General features: G+C 46.2%; 1 non-coding gene across 1 annotated transcript; it reads left to right on the plus strand.

The window, feature by feature from the left end:
* The first annotated feature begins 6,302 nt into the window (after nt 1-6,302).
* On the plus strand, nt 6,303-6,404 carry LOC132679958 (U6 spliceosomal RNA). Its single transcript, XR_009610442.1, has one exon. It is a non-coding gene; the product is annotated as a U6 spliceosomal RNA (small nuclear RNA).
* The last annotated feature ends 2,806 nt before the right edge of the window (nt 6,405-9,210 follow it).

Raw genomic sequence — 9,210 nt, forward strand, 5'->3', positions numbered from 1 at the left:
CATTTCTGTGTCCTCTATTCTGTTCCATTGAGCTGAGTGTCTCTTCTTGTGTACCATACCAGTACCATACTGTCTTGATGATTACAGCTTTGTAGTATAGCTTTAAGTCCGGGATTGTGATGCCTCCTGCTTTGGTTTTCTTTTTCAAGATTGCTTTGGCTATTTGAGGTCTTTCTGGTTCCATACAAATTTTAGGGCTATTTGTTATAGCTCTGTGAAGAATGCTGGTCTTATTTTGATAGGGATTGCATTGAATATGTAGATTGCTTTGGGAAGTATCGACATTTTAACAGTATTTGTTCTTCCTATCCAGGAGCATGGAATCTTTTTCCATTTCTTTGTGTCTTCTTCAATTTCCTTCATAAGCTTTCTTTAGTTTTCAGTGTACATAGAATTTTCACCTCTTTGGTTAGATTTATTCCTAGGTATTTTATGGTTTTTGGTATAATTATAAATGGGATCAATTCCTTGATTTCTCTTTCTGTTGCTTCATTTTTGGTAAATAGGAATGCAACCGATTTCTTTGCATTGATTTTTATATCCTGCAACTTTGCTGAATTCATGATTCAGTTCTAGCAGTTTTTTGGTGGGATCTTTTGGGTTTTCCATATAGAGTATGATGTCATCTGAGAAGAGTGAAAGTTTGACCTCTTCTTGGCTGATTTGGATGCCTTTTATTTCTTTGTGTTGTCTGATTGCAGAGGCTAGGACTTCCAATACTATGTTGAATAACAGTGGCAAGAATGGACATCCCTGTCTTGTTCCTGACCTTAGGGGGAAAGTTCTGTTTTTCCCCATTGAGGATGATATTAGTGTTGGGTCGTTCATATATGGCTTTTATGATCTCTAGGTATTATCCTTCTATCCCTACTTTCTTGAGGGTTTTTATCAAGAAAGGATGCTGTATTTTGTCTAATGCTTTCTCTGCATCTACTGAGAGGATCATAAGGTTCTTGTCCTTTCTTTTATTGATGTGATGAATCACGTTAATTGTTTTGCAGATATTGAACCAGCCCTGCATCCCAGGTATAAATCCCACTTGGTCGTGGTGAATAATTTTTTTAATGTATTGTTGGATCCAGTTGGCTAATATCTTGTTGGGGATTTTTGCATCCATGTTCATCAGGGAAATTGGTATATAGTTCTAGGTCCACGTTCTTGAATGGAAGAATGAGGACATTGCACAGTACACAGTTGAGTCCACAGGTCAGGAGGGAGATGAGCTGGCAACAGAGATTTGGGAACAGTCTGCAGACATGTACTTGAGAGGGAAAGTGAGCTTAGGCCAGTAACCAGAGGGATGCCAATATTTAAGTGCCCGGCAGAGAAGTCACATTACACCTTGGTATCATTTCCTTAAGCTTCATGATCGCATTCGTTCATTATTTTTCTGGCACCCAACTGTGCTCCTATAGTAAAAACTACAAAACTGTTAATTATGGCAAAGTCTGTGGCCTTGTCCATGGGGATAGTGAGGACAGGAGGAATCTACAAGATAGTAGCAGGTTGGGCTAGTGCAGGGGATAGTAAAGTGATCAGGATGAGGGAGAAGCAAACAGAGTCCCTAAGAATTACAGAAATGGCGGGGTGGAGTGGTGGGGAGAAGCACAGGAAGCCAGATTAGCCAAAGAGGGACAGAGTTAACAGAATAAGCATGAGACCCAATACAGAATATGCATTTAACAAATATTCATTTTATTTTTTAAAAAAATTTTAATTTTTTTTTTTATTTTTGAGAGAGAGAGAGAGAGAGCACAAGTGGGGAAGGGGCAGAGAGAGAGGGAGACACAGAATCCGAAGCAGGCTCCAGGCCCTTTGTTAGCACAGAACCCAAGGCCCAGGAAAGGAGGGGGGGAGGAGGGGGAGGGAGGGAAGGGGGTGGGGAAGGGGGCCTGGAGCTCACCAACTGTGAGATCATAAACCTGAGCTGAAGTCGGACACTCAACTGCCTGAGCCACCCAGATGCTCCAAAAATTCATTTTACTAAAAATTAATTTAAAACACTATAATGACCATTTATTAAGTGCCATGTGCTTGATATCTTTTCTCCATGATTTCACGTGATTCTGGGGACACTCCACTGAATCGCTTTTCAGCCCCCGAATGAGGAAATGGAGGCTCTGAAAGATCACCCAGTGTCTTGCCGGTTAGAAACGCTGGAAATGACCTATGTTCTGACTCAGCCACTTGTCAAATTGGGACCTGGGGCAAGTCCCTTCATCCTGACACCTGGCAGTTGAGAGACCCCCAGCTTGGAACCACAGGCCCAGAGGGGCTCTAATGCCCCTGCACTCCCGCTCTGCAAGCCAAACCTCAATATCCCTATTTTACAGATGAGGAAACTGAGGCCAGAGACAACGCCAGGTCTAGAATCCAGTCTCCTCTAGTTAATAAGAACCTCTAATTTTGAAGCTGAAGCTGCTTTTGGGCCATCGCGGACAGTTCCTTCTCTCCGGATCCACACAGGAAAAACATGCCCAGAGGAGATGCCACTGTGAGACAGACAAAGCTGGAGACCAGCACATTCGCGGTCCCGCTGGTGGCTGGACGCCCGCCTCCCTCACCGCGCTTCCCTTCTGCGGTGGTGCGGCGGAGCCAGAGAGGGGAAGATCCGGTTTCCGGTTTCCAGACACTGCGGGCGTAGCCGCCTCTGCCGGGGGGATCCCGTCTGCTAGAGCAGGCCGGGGGAGGTCCAAGTTGGTTCCTCCCTTGCCAGGCTGCAGTCGCCACGGAGACCGCCTCCCAGGACTCCGGGGACCACAGCTCCCCTCCTTCCCACGCAAGGGGGAGAGGAAATTTCAACCAATGAGATAGCGGGATTCCTGTGACGTCGCCGGTAGCTGGGTGAGCGTTGGCCGAGAGCAGAGCTCCGCGGAGATTGGAGCCTCTGGGCAGGGGTTGGGAAGGATGGTGCGGGGTGAGGAGTAAAATGGGAGTCCAAGAGTCACAGCTTACTCTCCTGCTGGGTGTCTCACAGTCACTCCTCTCGTGTTCGCCCCAGATGCACCTGCCCCCCCACCCCCACCTGCTCCTCTTGCCTTGGGTTTCCACGCGGTGGCCGTCGGGTGGGGGAGGATGGGAGAGGAGCATGGTCAGAGAAGCCCTCGCTAAGAAATCCGGTTGCTGACTTTTGCTTCCGCCTGGAAAGGCTGAATGGGGTTCAGGTAGCAACAGGAGGTAAGGGTGGGAGGACTTTTCTCGATGGGGAGGGTGGAGGAGGGACACAGAAGTCTGGACACAGAAGTCTACTCAGCTAACTGAGGTGTACATGGGGGAGGGAAGGGATTGGCCGGAGCCGAGTCATATGAAGCCTGTCTCCACTTCCTCCTGCTGGAGGTGGCCAGCAGACAGTGGAAAATGTGGGTCTGTAAGCCTCAGAGGCCAGAGTGGACATTCCTATGTGACAGGCATCTCCTCACTGGTATTTGTGGTTGGGGTGAGGAAGGGGGGTGTCTTTGTCAACCATTCGTTGGGCCCAGAAGGTTCTGGGGCTGTTCCTTAGAAGGCTGGCGCAAACCAGAACTTGGCTCAACCCAGCTTGGAGGGGGTCCCTGGAGGGAAGTCAATCATTCCTCCGCCCCTCCCTTTCTCAGTAGATGTTAAGGGCCAGCTGTGAGGCAGGCCTTGTTCCAAGAACTGGGGATACAGTAATGCATAAGACCACAAAGTTCCTGCCCTCAAGGAGGTAATATTCTAGGGCACATTCAAACCTGCTGGAAAGACTCTAATACCTAGACTCTGCTCTATAAGTGATCGTTGTACTGAACATAGTGAAGAGATCATGACCAGATGTGGCCCTATTTTTTTTTTAAATTTCAGCTTTGTTGAGGTATAATCGACATATACAATTTTAAGATATTTGAAGTGTACATTTCAGTGATTTGATATATGTATTCATGGAAGGATTCCCCCATTTAGTTAATTAACATATTCACCACTCTTTCTTTCTTTTCTTTCTTTCTTTCTTTCTTTCTTTCTTTCTTTCTTTCTTTCTTTCTTTCATGAGAGAACATTTACAGTATACTCTCCTAGCAAATTTCGATTATACAATACAGTATTTTCAACTGTAGTCACCATGTTTTATATTAGGTCCTCAGAACTTACTCATAGTTTATCTTATGGCTGAAAGTTTATACCCCTTTACCAGCCTCTCCCTATTTCCCCCACATCCCAGCCCCTGGCAACCAATTTTCTACTCTGTTTCTATGAGTTTGACTTTTTTTTTTTTTTAAGATTCCACCTATAGGGGCACCTGGGTGGCTCAGTTGGTTGAGCATCCGATGACTCTTGATTTTGGCTTAGGTCATGGTCCCAGGGTTGTGGGATTGAGCCCCGCATCAGGATCCATGGGCTTGGGTGTCTCTCTCTCTCTCTCTCTCTCTCTCTCTCCCCCTCTTCCTCTTCCCCTCTCCCCCACTCACATGCTTTCTCTCTCTCTCTCTCTCTAAAAAAAATAATAAAAATTTAATATTCCACATATAAGTGATACCATGCAGTATGTGTTTTTCACTGTCTGGGTTTTCACTAAGGAGTGTACCCTTTCTTGATGGCATCCTGGCCATATCCTGAAAACTGCCTTTCCCTAGAGCTAAGGACAGGGCCTCAGGGCCACATCTCCAGGTCCCTGGCTAGTATCCATCCCCTCCACCCAGTATGTTCTCTCCCTTTTGGTCAAATCAGAGGATTCACCTAGGAAGAACAGGGCCTGTGTTCAAGCCTCAGCCCTACCCTGAGCTGCAGTCTCAGGAAGGAGTAAGAGGGGTATGGTGTCACAGTTCGAGGGACTTGGGACTGGCCAAGGACAAACATATGATCATGAGAGGCAGTAACACACAAGTTTTAACAAGGTTGTTCTCGAACAGGATTACATTCCAGAGCAAGTCTCTGACAGCATGAGACATAAGTTTAAAGCGAGCAAATGAGAGGGATCCTTCCCATCCAGAAGAGGGCGGGGATATGGGATGCAGAGAGGGGCTTACATGTTCAGCAACATGGTGGGAAGTGTCTGGGTCAAAGAGCAGCTTGGGGTCTTATAACTGTCAGGCTCTATCTTATCTCTGGCTCACAGATATGGGGTGAGCTGTGTCTTGCAAAGTATGCAAAGCAGACAGACTCTAAATGGCTAAAAATCTGCTTGTTTGAGTTATTTTTTAAATAAGAGGGTGTCTGGGGCGCCTGGGTGGCTCAGTCGGTTGAGCGTCCGACTTTGGCTCAGGTCATGATCTTGTGGTCCTTGAGTTCGAGCCCCGCGTCGGGCTCTGTGCTGACAGCTCAGAGCCTGGAGCCTGCTTCCCATTCTGTGTCTCCCTTTCTCTCTGCCCCTCCCCCGCTCATGCTCTGTCTCTCTCTCTCTCTCTCTCTCTCTGTCAAAAATAAATAAACATTAAAAAAAATTTTAAATAAAATAAAATAAGAGGGTGTGTAAAAACTTGAGTTTTGTGCTGGTGGGCTCTTGAGCTAAGGGGTCTCGGCCCGCAGTGAAGAAATGAACGACCTAGGGACCCATACACAAAGGCCATCTTTTGCTCATTTATGGAACACATGGACCAAAGGAAGACAGAAAGGTCTGCTGATGGCCTTCCTTCTGCGTGTGACCTTGTCTCAGGATCCTCTCAAAGAGTAAGCGAAGGCATCTCATTGCAGATATTTTCCACCCTCGGAGGCCTCCTAAGCCTGCTATTCGAGGTCCTTCGAGATCCGGCCCCTGCTGGCTCCTTTGCCAGCCACTAAGAATTGTAATGACACAGTGAGGAGATAGTCTCCTTAGAATACAGCTTTCCTCACATCATAATCCCACTTGAAAGCCACATCTGTCTCCAGCATCACATGTTGTCTTCTCCCAGTGTCCATGTCTCTCTCTCTTCTTACAAGGACATCAGTCATATTGGATTAGGGCCCACCCTTAATGACTTCATCTTAAACTGATTACATCTGCAAAGATCTTATTTCCAAATGAGGTCATACTCACAGGTATGGGGGTTAGGACTTCAGCGTATCTTTGTGAGGGACATAATTCAACCCATAACACCAGGCGAGTAACTTCCTGTGAAATGAATGTGATAGAAATATATGGGAGCTTCCACAGACCTTTCTTAGGAAACAGCATGTGGGTTCCCTTTGTCTTTTCGCTGTCTCTTCCTCGATCCTGTTGCCCAGAACTGGAAATCTGATGTTGAGGCCTTGGGAGACAAAGCAACAACATGGAGGTGCCTGGGTTCTTCACAATGTGGAGCACGCTTCTAGCCCTGGATGACCAACCCGGACTTTTACGTTAACGAGAAATAAGTTTTAGTGTTCGCTTTGATATACTAAAAATCAGAACTAAAATTGGAAACCATGCAAAGATTAGCATGGCCCCTGAGCCAAGATGACATATGCAAATTCATGAAGCGTTTCATATTTTTATGGATAGATCTAGACAGTATAGTGCTAAGTGAAATAAGCCAGTTAGGGAAAGACAAATACCATCTGATTTCACTCATGTGTGGAATTTAAGAACAAAACAAGTGAACGAGGGATGGGGGTGGGAAGAGAGACCAAAAAACCCAGAATCTTAACTGTAGAGAACAAACTGGTGGTTAGCAGAGGAGGGAGGTGGGGGGGCTGGAGGAAACAGGTGGTGGGGATGAAGGAGGGCACCTTCAGTGACGACCACTGGGTGATGAATGCAAGTGCAGAATCACTAGATTGTACACCTGAAACGAATATAACATTGTGTGTGAACTCTACTGGAATTAAAATAATTTGTTTAAAGATAAAAGAAATTTCAAAGTGTATAAATCCCTTAGTGTGGAGTTTCTACCCGGTGCGGCAAAACCCAGTTCTCATTAAGACGCTTTGTGCCATCCTGGACTTGGGACTTCCCCGTGGGGTTTGCTTTCCCCTCGGAGTTACCAAGGGGAAGTAGCAAACTTCTCTGGGGATTCTATCATGTCCTCCCCTTCTCTGGGACACTCACTGGTGCCTAATCTTGTTCTGATATTTTTCTCCCTTCCTCAATTCAGAGGGTCTCCTAAGGCAGGGAAAAAGTTATTCCCTTACAGCCATCCAAATCTGTGACTTCTGTCATAAACTGCCGGCCCCGAGTCCCTTAGGGCTTTGACTTTTGAAACTCAAAGCCTTTATCTCTCATCCTGTTGTCCCAAGGATGTAATCTGAAAGTCAGAAATCCAGAATGGACATTTTTTTGTGTTGCTGTACTCCTCCTTTCTCTGGGGTCGTGAGCCCAGAATGCTATGCCGATGCCCTATTAGGGGAAAGGTCAAAAGGCCCAGGAATGACCAGGAATGAAGACATGTTCACTAATTTATCAAACAGGACCCTGCCACATGAGCATTCTCCTATATGTGGTGTCAGAAAATGCCAGTACTAGAAAATGTCTTTAAGAATCTTCCTCAAGTGAGCACGAGCCCCACATCAGGTAAAAAAAACACAAGCCCCAGGTGAGCCCCACTTCTCTCTGTCTCTCTCTCCGCCCCTCACTCACTTGTGCCCTTTCTCTCTCTCAAAAAAAAAAAAAAAAAAAAAAAGACTCTTCTCCAAAAGAAGAGTTCTGGGTTCAAATAAGTTTGAGAAACAGAGCTTTTTACCAGGCAAATATACACTGTGAAGTAGATAGAGTGCAGTACAGTAAAACCGTGGTTTGCGAGCATAATTCGTTCTGGAAACATGCCTGTGATCCAAAGCACTTGCGTATCAAAGCGAATTCCAAGCACCTTCGGCTCAGTTGTGATCCCGTGACCTTCGGCGACACGTACGACTCGTATTGCGAGACACCGCTCCTTCATCAAGCTGAAATTTATTAGAAACGTTTGCTCGTCTTGCGGAACACTCGCAGAACAGTTACTCGCAATCCAAGGTTTTACTGTCACTCCTAAATGTATCTTTCTTTTCAGAACCATTTACAACACACCAAAGCACACGAGAGTTGTAAGATGCATCTCTACTAAGGTTATATGGGTGTGTTGTCTGGGAAGAAACATGAGCTGGTACAAATGGTGGCCTCTGGGGAGCCAAGGTGGGAAGTACACTTCCTTCTCACTGTACCACTTTTGGTATTTGGGGCTTATGCTTTCTATGTGTAAGTGTTACCCAATGACCTATCACAGCCACTAACTCAGGAAATGAGCAGGTGAGCCCTGGTGCTGGCAAGCTGAACTGCCCCGTCCTGGAGAACCCAGGGAGCTGGACACATAGCTCCTGGCTGGGTTTGCCAACCCTGTTGCTGACCAAACTCGGATAAGCCTGTCACAAGAGAAGCCAATAACTCAAGAGACAAGGGTTTGGAAAAGAGAAAGAGAGAGAGATTTATTTCAGGTGCTGGGAGCAGGGGGAGGTGCAAGAGAGCAGGCAGAGAGCAAGTGACCACAGCGGGGGATGGTAGTGTGTGTTCAGCATGGGATCGTAGGCAGGGGCAGGGACGTGGAGGGTGTGGTCTTCTAGGCATTCCGTTGCTATCAGGGCTTTCCTGACAGGGCAGTTGGAATGTTCTGGTCATTGCAAAACATCTTCTTCAATGCCTCAAGAAAGTGCAATAAGAAATAAGAACAATGGGTTGCAGTTAGAGCATGAGTTAAGTGGTCTTGTCTACTTCTGGCTTTAACAGCTGGGGTTTATAGTTGAGCAAGAGGGCTTGCTAACACATACATTAAAATAGATAAAATAGGGGTGCCTGGGTGGCTCAGTCAGTTAAGTGTCTGACTTCGGCTCAGGTCATGATCTCGCGGTTTGTGGGTTCAAGCCCTGCGTCGGGCTCTGTGCTGACAGCTCAGAGCCTGGAGCCTGTTTCGGATTCTGTGTCTCCTCCTCTCTCTGCCCCACCCCCCATGCTCATGCTCTGTCTCTCTCTCTCAATAATAAATAAACGTTAAAAATTTTTTTTAAATAATAAATAAATAAAATAGATAAAATAAACTGGTGGAAGCTTAGATAAGCCCCAAACTGGATATTGAGTTGACATCCTGTTTAAGCGAACCCTCCTCGGGACTGATGGGTGCTGCTCTCTACTGAAGGTCATTGTCAGAAACATCCCTCAGAAGCTCATCACTGAGCCTGATGTAAGAATGACATCGAGGATGCTATGAAATAGGAAAGCAAGAAAAACAAATACATCTGATTTAACTGCTCTGGATATAGAACATGTTTTCAGAGCTCTAACGTGTAGTCAGAATTGAGACCCACTGGCTTCAAGAGGGAACTTCAAGAGGTCTG

This window comes from Panthera onca, chromosome A2 (assembly GCF_046562875.1).
Source record: "Panthera onca isolate mPanOnc1 chromosome A2, mPanOnc1 haplotype 2, whole genome shotgun sequence".
In the NCBI taxonomy this organism is placed as follows: domain Eukaryota; kingdom Metazoa; phylum Chordata; class Mammalia; order Carnivora; family Felidae; genus Panthera; species Panthera onca.